The sequence below is a fragment of the Papaver somniferum genome, chromosome 1 (assembly GCF_003573695.1).
Source record: "Papaver somniferum cultivar HN1 chromosome 1, ASM357369v1, whole genome shotgun sequence".
Lineage (NCBI taxonomy): Eukaryota > Viridiplantae > Streptophyta > Magnoliopsida > Ranunculales > Papaveraceae > Papaver > Papaver somniferum.
Window position 1 is genome coordinate 168,828,299 of NC_039358.1, and position 14,237 is coordinate 168,842,535.

General features: G+C 34.5%; 1 long non-coding RNA gene across 1 annotated transcript; it reads left to right on the top strand.

The window, feature by feature from the left end:
• Positions 1-638: 638 nt before the first annotated feature.
• Positions 639-6,473, top strand: LOC113333981. The gene is made up of 4 exons (XR_003352488.1): positions 639-761; positions 2,812-2,876; positions 3,540-3,725; positions 6,304-6,473. It is a non-coding gene; the product is annotated as an uncharacterized LOC113333981 (long non-coding RNA).
• Positions 6,474-14,237: the final 7,764 nt, after the last annotated feature.

The window sequence follows — 14,237 nt, forward strand, 5'->3', positions numbered from 1 at the left end:
CCAACTTCAACAATCAAGATCCCTCTGCAACCAATTTCCTCATGGGTTCTTCAGAAAAAGCCCCTTTTACTGGCAGTAGCAAAAACCCCATCAATTCCCAAAAGGCGATCAAATCTAATAAAGTCAAGGCTCCAGTCAGAGGGAAAATAGTTAAGGTAGCTAACGGGGAGAGGTCTTCGCCTACAAATCATTTGGGGTTTGAGCTCAATCATGTTAGCCTTTTCGAACCAGTATTTTATCTTTATGAAATTAATTTCACTTCTATCAATCCTAAAATCCATGACCCCTTATGTAATACACGCGTACTTTTTCTTAAAATATTAGGGTGCGTGCCCAATTTATTTGAATTGGAAGACTAGAAATACCGTAATGTGGTGCGTTAAATCTAGTTGTTGTTGTGTTTCGGTTAAGAAACACTTGGATTTTACCTGAGAAACTATATTTCTCTTTGTGTGAGCCTGCCCATAGAAATATACGGGTGCTAGTATAATTTTTATACTCAAAATTGTGGTGAAAGGACACTCACCAAGTATATGTGTCGACTTTAGATCAAAACAAGGGTATTTCAGTCCTTTTCCCTTCTTTGATAACATATTTTTTCTGATTTTCATTACTGAAACAAACTATTTCTCCTCACTATTGAGTTGTTCTTCTTCCTACAACAGAAATCATTTCATTTAACTTGAAAATTTGAAGCTTAGTTACATCGTTTGATTGGTTGCTTTGTTTTGGTTGGTTTGGGAGCTTCAATTACACAAAAGGTAAGGGGAAAACTCTTCAAAACTCTTCTTTGTAACTGATTTGAATTGAATTTTATTATTTTGATTCTCTGATTTCATATTTAATTGAATTCAATCTTATTCATACTCTTATGAAACTCTATGTGATGAATTTGTGATGTTTAAAATGAATTCATGCTTGTTCCTCTTGATTTTGATTTAGGGTTCATGAAACAAGTTAGGGTTTTCTTCTAATTGATGTAAAACTGTATTATTTCTAAAAATTAACCATGGGGTACTCTCAATTTATTTGGAATTGATCTCTACTTTCTCTTGAAATTCAATTTTAGAAACAATTCAAGGATTTGTGAAATAGTTTTCTGCCCTGTTTATGGGATGAATTATTACCCAGTTCTTTTCAGTCTTATTTTGAGTTATAATTTTTTTTTTTAAAATACGGCATTTTCTTCTTTAAAACTAGCCAAGAATCATCGGATTCCGGTTAGTAATGAAGTCTGGGTGAATTTTTAAGTATAGACTTCCAAAACTGTAATTTCTGAAGAGCTTGGTTACTGCCCTGTTTATTTGAGACTTTTCAAATCAACTATGTGCATGATTTCTTATGGTTATGATTTTTATATCAAAGTAGAGTCTCTCATCTTTCTAACAAGACCAAGTTTGCTAAATTCCGTTGAACGATGAATTTTGTACGAATTTTTGATTGCAGACTGTCAAAACTGAAATTTCTGTAGAACTGCACATCTGTCCTGTTCTGTTGAGACATTTAAACATATCTATGTATCTCATCACCTTTTTTTTTTATCTTTTTTATGCCAAAGTATGGTTTCTTAGATTTCAAAGGGTACCAAATTCACTGAATTTAGATTTGTATTGAATTTTACACGAATTTTTGAATATAGATTGTTGAAACTGCAATCTTTGTAGATCGTGATTTCTTTCCTGTCTTGCTGAAACACTTTGACACAGATTTAAAACTCAATGACTTTCTCTATCATTTTTATCTGAGAGGTTATTCTTTCTTCTTTAAAATGAGCTAAGAACCAACGCATTTGGGTGAGCAATGAATTTTATGTGAATTTTTAAGTTTGGACTCTCAAAACTGTAGGTTTTTTTGAAGCCATCGCACTGACAGGTTTTACTGAAGTGAATTCGACATGTTAATGAATTTATTGTTTTTGATTATATTTTTTTTATATAATACCTTATTCTTCCTTCTTTAAAATTAGATAAGAAACACTCATTTTCGTTGTGTAATGAAGTCTACACATATTTTTGAACACAAACTATGCAATCTGAATTTTAGAAACGTTATACTATTGTCTTATGCCCACATCTCTTGTTATTTGAGATATTTGATTTTGGTATAAAAGGAAGTCATTTCTTGGTTCCAAAATGCTAAGGTTTTTCTAGTTTTGATTTGAAATGTGGCCCATGGTAAGTTTTGAAAACTATAGGTTTAAAACAGATTTGGTTTGAACCGAATTTTGTTGCACAAATTCATTGATTTTATGCATTTATCGATTCTGAGTTTTCCCAACTTTATGTTTTGATACATCCTTGGATTTTATGATCTTGTCTTATATATGGTAAGCCAAGGTAAGTTGCTTTCATGGTTTATGAATCAATACTTTGTTGATGTTTGTTCGATACTCGTATTTAACGATGTTTGCGAACTGTTTATGAATTGCGTTGAGCATCCTTTTGGTTACGAACCCTACTGATGAGTTTGTCGGGTCCCACAAAGAGCAATCCATATTAATGGTGACCTGCGGAAGATCGTCCGGGACGATAGGGTAGCTTTCTGATAAACTTTAACAAATGTTTATTCGGACCCTCACAGTAGATTATTACGAACTTACTGGGTTTAAATGATTTCAATTGTGTATTGGCTTTGTAAGGCCTTTGATACTTCGATTTGGATGTGCTCAACAACTTAACGCATTGCTTATGCTTTAAACGATTTGATATCTCATCGTTATTGTATTTTGAAAGTCTTTGTACTCGTGTTATCGAATCCTTAACTCTCTACTTGGTTGTGGCTCACCCTTTTGTTTTGTTTTATTTTCCACAGAGTTTGGGGGAGGCTTGAGGTAGTAATCTTTCTTAAGCTTAGTGCATCGAGCTTTGGGGGTCAAAGTGAGTACATCACTTTGTGTTCATATATATTCATATGTATCTGGGTTGGTTTATGAAAACAATTTTATATTTTCTTACTGTTGTAGTTCCCTTCTATTTGATTTGTTAAATGAATTACTTTCTCTTCTTGAAGTTGTTGTAAAAAAGAGTATTATAATTAATAAGTGTGGGTCATGTTTAAATAGTTTTATGTCGATAATTTATATTCCACACTTTTAGGTTAACTTTTTTGTTAATGGAAATAAACTTTCGTGTATTGTTTAATAAATCATAACTTGTACTCTTGTTTACAAACTGTTTTCATCCCAAATGACAGCTCAGAGAATTTGGAACTTGACGATTGACCGAACTCCACGGCCGATCGGAAGCGAAAATTTTTTCAGGCCGCCACAGTTGGTATCCGAGCATACGTTTCGATTTCTTTGGGATTTTCGTTGTTTTTCACAGTTGTTTTCCGCAGTTTTACTTTCTTTTGTTTGGAAATTTTTCTACTGAAACATTTGATTTCATTATTGGGTTTTGAAAAAGGTGTTGAAAATCTCTTTGTTTTCCGAAATTTTAGTAAAACAACCGGATGCCGTGATATGTATATGATTGGGTTGTTAGTAATGAGTAGTTACTAACAAGGTTAACCTTTTTTAAAGTTTGTTTTGTTAATTCCAGTTAGTGCAAGTTCAGCGCATTCTGCTCCATCCATGAAGAAGAAGGGTCTCAATACGAGAATTGAGATTCAAAAACTGGAAAAGACTAATATATTTGTGGAAATGATCTGGCAACAACACAACTTCGAAGAGACAGCGTGGGAGCTAGAATTTTAGATTCAGGAAAAACGTATGGAGTTAGTAGGAGGTAACGTCCGTTAGTCTCTTTCTTTGTTTTGAATTTCGGAACGAAGTTGTTTTTATGTGGGTAATGATGTAATACCCGCGTACTTTTTCTTAAAATATTAGGGTGCGAGCCTAATTAATTTGAATTGGAAGACTAGAAATACCGTAATGTGGTGTGTTAAATCTAGTTGTTGTTGTGTTTCGGTTAAGAAACACTTGGATTTTACATGAGAAACTATATTTCTCTTTGTGTGAGCCTGCCCATAGAAATATACGGGTGCTAGTAGAATTTTTATACTCAAAATTGTGGTGAAAGGACACTCACCAAGTATATGTGTCGACTTTACATCAAAACAAGGGTATTTCAGTCCTTTTTCCTTCTTTGATAACATACTTTTTCTGATTTTCATTACTGAAACAAACTATTTCTCCTCACTCTTGAGTTGTTCTTCTTCCTACAACAGAAATCATTTCATTGAACTTGAAAATTTGAAGCTTAGTTACATCGTTTGATTGGTTGCTTTGTTTTGGTTGGTTTGGGAGCTTCAATTACACAAAAGGTAAAGGGAAAACTCTTCAAAACTCTTCTTTGTAACTGATTTGAATTGAATTTTATTATTTTGATTCTCTGATTTCATATTTAATTGTATTCAATCTTATTTATACTCTTATGAAACTCTATGTGATGAATTTGTGATGTTTAAAATGAATTCATGCTTGTTCCTCTTGATTTTGATTTAGGGTTCATGAAACAAATTAGGGTTTTCTTCTAATTGACTTAAAACTGTATTATTTATAAACATTAACCATGGATACTCTCAATTTATTGGAATTCATCTCTACTTTCTCTTGAGATTTAATTTTAGAAGCAATTCAAGGATTTCTGAAATAGTTTTCTTCCCTGTTTATGGGATGAATTATCACCCAGTTCTTTTCAGTCTTATTTTGAGTCATATTTTTTTTGTAAAATACGGCATTGTCTTCTTTAAACTAGCCAAGAATCATCGTATTCCGATTATTAATGAAGTATGGGTGAATTTGTTAGTATAGATTTCCAAAACTGTAATTTCTGAAGAGCTTGGTTACAGCCCTGTTTATTTGAGACTTTTCGAATCAACTATATACATGATTTCTTATGGCTACGATTTGTATATCAAAGTAGAGTCTCTCAGCTTTCTAACAAGACTAAGTTTGCTAAATTCCGTTGAACGATGAATTTTGTACGATTTTTGATTGCAGACTGTCAAAACTGAAATTTTTGAAGAACTGCACATCTGTGTTGTTCTGTTAAGACATTTAAACATATCTATGTACCTCATTACCTTTTTTTATCTTCTTTATGCAAAATTCTGGTTTCTTAGATTTCAAAGGGTACCAAATTCACTGAATTTAGCTTTGTAATGAATTTTACACGAATTTTTGAATATAGATTGCCGAAACTGCAATTTTTATAGATTGTGATTTCTGTCCTGTTTTGGTGAAACACTTTGACAAAGATTTAAAACTCAATGACTTTATCTATCATTTTTGTCGGAGAGCTTATGCTTTCTTCTTTAAAATGAGCTAAGAACCAACGCATTTGGGTGAGCAATGAATTTTGTGTGAATTTTTAAGTTTGGACTCTCAAAACTATAGGTTTTCTGAAGCTATTGCACTGACAGGTTTTACTGAAGTGAATTCGACCTGTTAATGAATTTATTGTTTTTTATTATATTTTTTTATATAATATCTTATTCTTTCTTCTTGAAAATTAGATAAGAAACACTCATTTTTGTTGTGTAATGAAGTCTACACAAATTTTTGAAACACAAACTATGCAATCTGAATTTCAGAAACGTTCTACTGTTGTCTTATGCCTACATCTCTTGTTATTTGAGATATTTGATTTTGGTATAAAAAGAAGTCTTTTTCTTGGTTCCAAAATGCTAAGGTTTTTCAAGTTTTGATTTGAAATGTGGCCCATGGTAAGTTTTGAAAACTAGAGGTTTAAAACAGATTTGGTTTGAAAGGGATTTTGTTGCACAAATTCATTGATTTGATGCATTTATCGATTTTGAGTTTTCCAAACTTTATGTTTTGATACATCCTTGGATTTTATGATCTTGTCTTATACATGGTAAGCCAAGGTAAGTTGCTTTCATGGTTTATGAATCAATACTTTGTTGATAATTGTTCGATACTCGTAGTTAACGATGTTTGCGAACTGTTTATGAATTGCATTGAGCATCCTTTTGGTTACGAACCCTACTGATGAGTTTGTCGGGCCCACAAGGGGTAATCCATATTAATGGTAACCCGGGGAAGATCGTCCGGGACGATAGGATAGCTTTCTGATAAACTTCGACAAATGTTTATTCGGACCCTCACAGTAAATTATTGCGAACTTACTGGGTTTAAATGATTTCGATTGTGTATTGGCTTTGTAAGACCTTTGATACTTCGATTTGGATGTGCTCAACAACTTAACACATTGTTTATGCTTTAAACGATTTGATATCTCATCGTTATTGTATTTTGACATTCTTTGTACTCGTGTTATCGAATCGTTAACTCTCTACTGGGCTGTGGCTCACCCTTTTGTTTTTTTTTGTTTTCCACAGAGTTTGGGGGTGGCTTGAGGTAGTAAGCTTGCTCAAGCTTAGTGCATTGAGATTTGGGGGTCAAAGTGACTACATCACTTTTTGTTCATATATATTCATATGTATCTGGGTTGGTTTATGAAAACAATTTTATCTTTTCTTACTGTTATAGTTCCCTTCTATTTGATTTGTTAAATGAGTTACTTTCTCTTTTTGAAGTTTTTGTAAAAAGAGTATTATAATTAATAAGTGTGGGTCATGTTTAATTAGTTTTATGTCGATAATTTATATTCCACACTTTTTGGTTAACTTTTTTGTTAATGGAAATAAACTTTCGTGTATTGTTTAATAAATCATAACTTGTACTCTTGTTTACAAACTGTTTTCATCCCAAGTGACAGCTCAGAGAATTTGGAACTTGCCGATTGACCGAACTCCACGGCCGATCGGAAGCGAAATTTTTTCCGGGCCGTCACACCTTAATCATTGTTAGTGGTAACACTGCAAATTTTCTGTGTTTTACTTATCCTTCAGTATCGTATTTTTGGCAATTTATTAAGATTTTAGCCTGGAATTGTCAAGGCCTAGGGCCAAAAAACACCAGACAACAATTAGAAAAACTTGTTTTTTCCCAGAATCCTGATATATTGTTTCTTTCTGAAACCAAAAACTTGCAGCCTTTTGTTGAGAAGACTTTAAAAAAATCCTTGTATTAAAATATTGTTTGTCATGACTATGTTGGGAGTGCTGGTGGTCTAGCTGTTGCCCGGGATAAGGCTACTAAACTTAGAGTCATTCACACAGATATCAACCAAATTAACTGTGGTGTCTGGGATGAGAGTTCCAAAACTGAATGGATCCTCACTTGTATGTATGGTAGTACCTATAAGGACTTCAGGAAAGAGGACTCTTGGAAACTAGTGAACCAAATGGGAGAAACTATGAACACACCTTGGTTAGTTCTAGGCGACCTTAATGTTATTCTTAACAAGGATGAAAAAAGAGGAGGAAATCCAGCCAATGGTGCTGATATTAGAAAGTATTCTACCATGTTTAATAATCTTGGCCTTAAAAACATAGGTTTCATTGGGTTTCCTTATACTTGGTCTAATCACCAAGAGGGAGATTGTCACATTGAAGAAAGACTTGAGAGAGGTTTGGCAAATGGGCGATGGATTACCCAATTCCCAAATGCTAGCCTTAGACATCTAAACCACTCAGGGTCTGACCATTTTGTCATTCGTTTAGACTCTTCCATTCCCTGCCACAATGGTTCTAAACCATTCAAATTCTTTGGTTTATATCAAGTAGAGCATAAATGTAGAGACATCATAAAAATCTTCTTGGGAGGCTAACTTTAATGGGTCTAGAGCCTTTGTCCTAGTCAATAGATTGGCTACTGTTAGAAGGGAAGTTAGTCTGTGGAATATATTTGAGTTTGGTAAAATAAAACACAACCTAGATAACATGAATATAAAGCTTGATACTATTATGCAAAATCCTAGTGTTAGACTAAATGATCCAAATGTAGTTGCTACTCAGGCTGAAATTCAAAAACTCAATGATTATGAGGAGGAACTTTGGACAATAAAAGGTAGGGATAACACCATAAAGTTAGGTGACAGAAATACCCACTACTTCTATCAAAATGTTGTTATAAGACAAAGAATAAACAACATTCATGGCATATATGAAAATAATAACAACTGGATTGAGGGTAGAGATAACATAGCTAATTATCTAAATGTTCATTTTGAAACTCTCTTAACTACTTCCATCCCTATCATTAATGATAACATAATTAATCTTGTTCCTCCTTGTGTCACTGATTTTGAAAATGGTAAGTTAATGGAACCTCCCACTGATTTAGAGATTCATGTTGCCCTGCCTGGGCCTGATGGCTTCCCGGCCTGTTTTTTTCAAAAAAGTTGGAACCTTGTCAAAACTGATATCATTGAGACAGTCCTTGCGTTTTTCAATAGTGGTCACATGTTAACTAAATTGAACATGACCTACATCTCCTTAATCCCCAAAGTCCTTAATCCCACTGGCCCTAGTGACTACAGGCCTATAAGTCTGTGCAATGTTGTTTACAAAATCATTTCTAAGGTCATAGCTAACAGAATAAAACATTTCTTAGACAGACTTATCTCCCCGTACCAATCTGCGTTTGTTAAGCAACGTCTTATCTCAGACAACATTCTTGTTTCTCATGAGATAATACATGCTATGACGAAAAAACGGAAAAGCAAAACTGATTTTATGGGTTTGAAAATAGACATGTCCAAGGCTTTTGATCGTGTTGAATGGAATTTTCTTATTTCCATTCTCCGTAGAATGGGATTTTGTGATGCTTGGTGTAACCTTATTTACCAGTGTATTAGTACTAGTCAATCCTATTTTCTTGTGAATGGTGTTCCGTGTAAGCCTTTCAAACCTTCTCGTGATCTGAGACAAGGGGACCCTATGGCCCCTTACCTCTTTATTCTCTGCATGGAGTCTTTCTCTAGGACTCTCTCCAATGCAGAGCATCAGGGTCTTATTTCTAGCTTCAAAATTAACAAAAATTTCCATGCAATCAGTCATCTTCTCTTTGCAGATAACTGTCTAATCTTTCAAAAGCCAACACTACTCAAAGTCAGAATCTCCTGAATATTTTAGAAGACTATGGTAGGTCCTCTGGCCAAATGATAAATTTCTTTAAGTCTGGCATCTTCTTTACCCCTCACATTCCTAACAATAAAGGCAGAGACATCATTAACATTCTTCAGGTAATTTTTTTTTAGATTGGATGATAAATATTTAGGTGGCCCTCTCTTCACTAATAAATCTAAAGTTGCTTGCTTTGAAAATCTGTATGATAAAATGGAGGATAGATTAAAAGGGTGGAAGAGTGAGTCCATGTCTCCCCCTGGTAGAGGCATAATGGCTAAAGTTGTTCTTGAGTCTGTCCCCATCTATTCCATGTCTACTTTTATATTACCCAAAACCACTGTCAAGAGAGTAACTAACATAATAAGGGACTTTTGGTGGGGAAAACTTGGTCCTAAAAATGGGTATTATATGGCTGGTTGGAGGGGTCTTTGTAAAACTAAGGAAAAGGGGGCAATGGCCTCAAAAAACTTGATCTTATGAACTTATCTTTGATTGCTAAAAATGGTTGGAAGTTGTTCCATCAACCTAATTCTGTTTTCTCTAAAGCCATGAAAGGGAAATACTTCCCTACGTACTACCAATCCCTTCCATGTTATATGCAATGATTGCTCTTCTTGGGCCTGGAAGGGGGTTTATAAAGGGCTAATGATCATAAAAGATTATAACATTTGGAAAATTGGTAATAGATGTCAGGTTAACATTTGGAAAGACAATTGGGTGCCTGATGAGGAACACAAGCCAATAAACTTAGAAGGTCTAGGTAATCACAGCGAGTTTACTCTTGTCAAAGACTTAATGAGTGAAAATGGCTGGAACATTGCAGCCCTTCATCATCTGTTTGAGTGGGATATTATATCCAAAATCCTGATTATTACCCCCAATAAGAATTCTGAGGATGTGTTAAGATGGATTGATAATCCTCAAGGAGACTTTTCAAATAAATCCTTATACAATCTCCTTGATAAGAAAGTTGTTCAACCTAATGATCTGTTAGCTAAGAAAATCAGTGAGCTGAAAGTCACTCCTAGAGTCCAATTTTTCATCTGGAAAATGAAAAGTAATTTGTTACCTTTTATTGGTCATCTTGCTAGATATAGCAATAATGTTGATCCTTATTGTACTTTGTGTAATAATCACATTGAAACTGATGAGCATTGCCTAATGCACTGCAACTTTACCAAAGCAGTTTGGGCTCACTGCTCCATCAATATTGACAATGCTTGTAATGGTTTTTATAATTTAACTGATTGGTGTAATAGTTGGTTCTCTAGAAAAATTCCTCCAACTCAATGGGGGTCTTGGGAAAGCATGTGTGCTACCATCTGCTGGTTTGTGTGGAAGGCCAGATGCGACTCTGTGTTCAGAAAAATTAAACCCTGTCCTAGACTCACAGGAAACCAGATTCTTAGTCATCTGAACATGTCTATCCTGCATCTGTCTACAGCTGTCACTAGACCTGATGCTAGGAGATCAGAAGCAAGTGATCAAATAGATGTTTTGAAAATATCCTTTGCGTACAAAGCTGCTTATGATTCTGTTACAGGTCTAACATGTATTGTTGTGTGTATTCTAGGTCAAACAGGAGAAACCAAAAGGATCAGGACTCATGAAAGAGAAGAGGGAGAATGTGTAGAAACTCAGGATGCTCTAGATTGGGCCTCTCAACTCAATTGCAGAGTATTCAACTTATTGGGAGGCAACAAGAACATCAGCAAAGCTATGCAGGGAGGAACCAGAAGTACAAGCTGGAGAACAAATACTAAACTAGACTTTTTAATTTTGAGTTTGAACACCTTTGAAAATGTTATATGTAAAACCATTAAGTATGGTAACTTCTCTGATCTGCAGAGACTTGTCTTAGTCGCTGCAAGATCTCAAAGTCCTCAATTGTGGGAGGCTCCTAACCTTGCAACCTTTTGTCAGTAATCTCTTCTTTATCTATAAAAAAAAATAAAATAAATTGGATGAATTTATTTGTCACAGATAATTCAATCACTCCTACTTTGGGAGCATATCTTTCTATAGAAGAAAAACAAACTAAATGGTTGTAAGTTAATTCCGAGAAAAACCATCCATCTTCCGATTTAATCGGATCTTATTCATACTTGTATTTTTCTTATTCCGGTAATCCTTCTCTTTCTCTTGTCGGATTTCCCGGTATTGTACTTTTACGGTATGTTGTTCTTACTTTGTATTATCTTATTTTCGATCTTAAACTCATTGTAACCTCGAATTTTCATTAATGAAAAGGTTCCTTGTTTATCAAAAATAACATAAAAAATGAAGCAGTTTTTTCCTATTTATATATTTTTTTTGTTATAAGAGATTTTTTTGGCTTCACCCATGTATATTCAGTCAATTATCACTTTCCACGACATAAATTTCTCAAAATACTGTTGTAACCGCGTTTGAAAAGTAATTTCAATCTTTCTATTCTCGGCCAACATTTCACTTATTACAATTTACTCACCAGAATGGTGAATTCTTGTACTCGGTCAACATACTTCTTGCATAATAGCCGATTCAAAATCGGATTCATTACAGAGTTAACAAGGACCTTAATACATTCATCAAATTTATAGAATCTCCGCCAGTTCTTGACCAACAGTCCTACTAATCCAAACATTACAACTGACTCTGACATTCCACAAGACGCAACCAAATCAAGAGGCCAAATTCGTTTTGTTACAAACAAACTTGCATCCCTGCAAACATCAGCAATGGGATCTTCAAAAGATCCAACCAGGGTTTTAACACCTTGTAAAACAAGGTAAAATAGAGTTAGGTAACAATAACAGTAACACAAACTAGAACTACAGTAACATGAGTCTTGGTAGCATAAGTCTTGGTAGCAGGAGTCTTCTGAATCAGTCGAAATCGGTCTAGATCGGTCGGAAAAGGCCTGAATCGGCATCTGAGTTTTTGAAATCATTGTTGTAGCAATTGATGAAGTAGTAGATAGGTTTGTTCTTGATGATATTGTTGATGGAGTTTTTGATTTCGCCACTAACTTCCTTATCGTTGATGTTGTTTCCATCTCAGTTGATGAAGATGTCTACAACTCTTTGCTCGGGTTCACAAACCAACACACAAGAAGATAGTTAATTATGAAATACAGCAATAAGATTAAAACTCTCAGAAACCAGAAGAAAAGAAAATCCTAGATCTAGAAAAGCAAAACAAAGGAGAAACTAGCTAGTGATCAGATACGATTAAATTTATATCTGAATATGAAGGATTAACAGGTGAAGAAGATGTTAAGGAGGTGGTCTGCTCAGATCTGCCCCCATGTGAGCCGATCTGAGCAGGAGGAGTTTAGTGGTTTGGGATTTCTCTTATCTTTCTGTTTTTTTTTCTCTCTATTCAATCTGTTTTTTTCTCTCTCTACCTCTTGCGTAAAGAAAGCACAATAACAGTGCATTATTGTTCACGACCAACATCAAGTGGTTATGATTTATGTCAATACATGTACCTGGATGAAAACTATTCGACCAATCTTGCACTTTTGTTGGTTTGGAATGAAACCATTACAAAAATCCCTTGCATAGCACGAAGGTTTTTAGGAAATGGTAGATACAAATGTATCGAAGATAAGGAAAATTAGGAACCACAGTTATTTCCATAAAACCAAACCTAGTAGCCTAGTAGCAGGTTATGATATGAGAGCCATCAGTACCGAAGCTGCTAGCCATCCCCCACTTTCATACACCACCATTTTACATCCCTATGTGTTATTCTCATCCACCGCAGATTTAATCCTCACCCTATCTCACCTGGAAAAAACAGGGAGTCTGCTTTAAAAGTGAGCCAATAAATCATTGACACATAGGGGTGTAAATTTTTTTGAGTATAAATATGGGGGATTTCTAGCATTTTCGCATCAATACAAAACAAAAATAGTTCGACAACTCCCGGCAGCAAGTAGCAAAAATAGTTTGATAAATCTGACTTTGGTCGCCGCCCATCTCAATTTCATCAGCCGAAAGATTTGACATTCTTGTGGGGTCCATTTTCCCTTTCCTGAATTTTTGAATTCCGTGACCCACACAAGATAGATACCGTTTGTACCATCTGAATTATTGGTGTTGTTCTATGTTTAGCATACTTTAGCTGACACTTCGTAGGGCCTGCAGCGAGGAGGGTATGATGTTGGTATAGGCGGTGACACCTTCACGCGCTTCTTCATTTATTTTTCTTCGCTTTTTTTTTCTTTTAATTAACGGCGGCGGTTGTTGACGGTCTTCCACCCAGGGAGCAGCAAATTTGGGCTTTTGCTTTCCAATAGTAATTAAAAAGGTAACAGAGTAACCTAAAGCATTCATAACGACGTCAAAATGTACCGTTAATAGCTTGGAAAATTTGTTGTTTGGTTCTAAGCCCACAAAGTTAGTTATAGTAAGGTCCAATCGGATTTTTTTTTATTTAGAGATTCAAAATTAATTAAAACATGGAAATGACCATAATACCCACTGTTACCAAACATGTGTGTTTACACGTTCATTATATCGAGTACATATCTGTTACACTGATTATAAATTCGAGTACATATCTGCTACATTGCTTATAAATTCGAGTACATATCTGCTACACTACTTACAAATCTGAGTACATATCTGTCGCGTTGCTTACATTTAGAACACGTATCCGCTAAATTGCTTACAAATTCGAGTATATATCTGCTGCTTATGAATTCGAGTATGTATCTGTTGCACTGCTTACAGGAAAAGTACATGTTTGTTAGAATCAATGATAAATGAACTAGAAAACGTTTTACATCACATATACTGTAGGATCATACCAATTAATCTCTAATATTTCTTTAATACAGTATTAAATCATAGGAAAAATAAAGAAAAATCTTTATATGCACTGTAAACACAGAAAAACTATACAAAATTAGCACATATTTTAGTATTTCACATACGTACTCATGGATCAAACAAATAAAAATGTGACAACACTCTGAATAAAACATAATCAAGAGAAGTTTCTATCAGTACACCATATACGTACCGCGTATTCATGAATTAAAAATCAACTGCATGTAAAGAAGAATTGATGCATTCATGAATATAACATAATCAATGCACATATTTCAGTATTACAAATACGTACTCATAGATCGAACCCAAAAACAATGGCAAAACTATGAATAAAACAAAATCAAAAGAGGTTTCTATCAGTACACCATATACGAACTGCGTATTCATGAACTAAAAAATCAACCGCATGTAAAGAAGAAATGATGAATCCTTGAATATAACCGAATCAAAGCACATGTTTCAGTATTACACGTATGT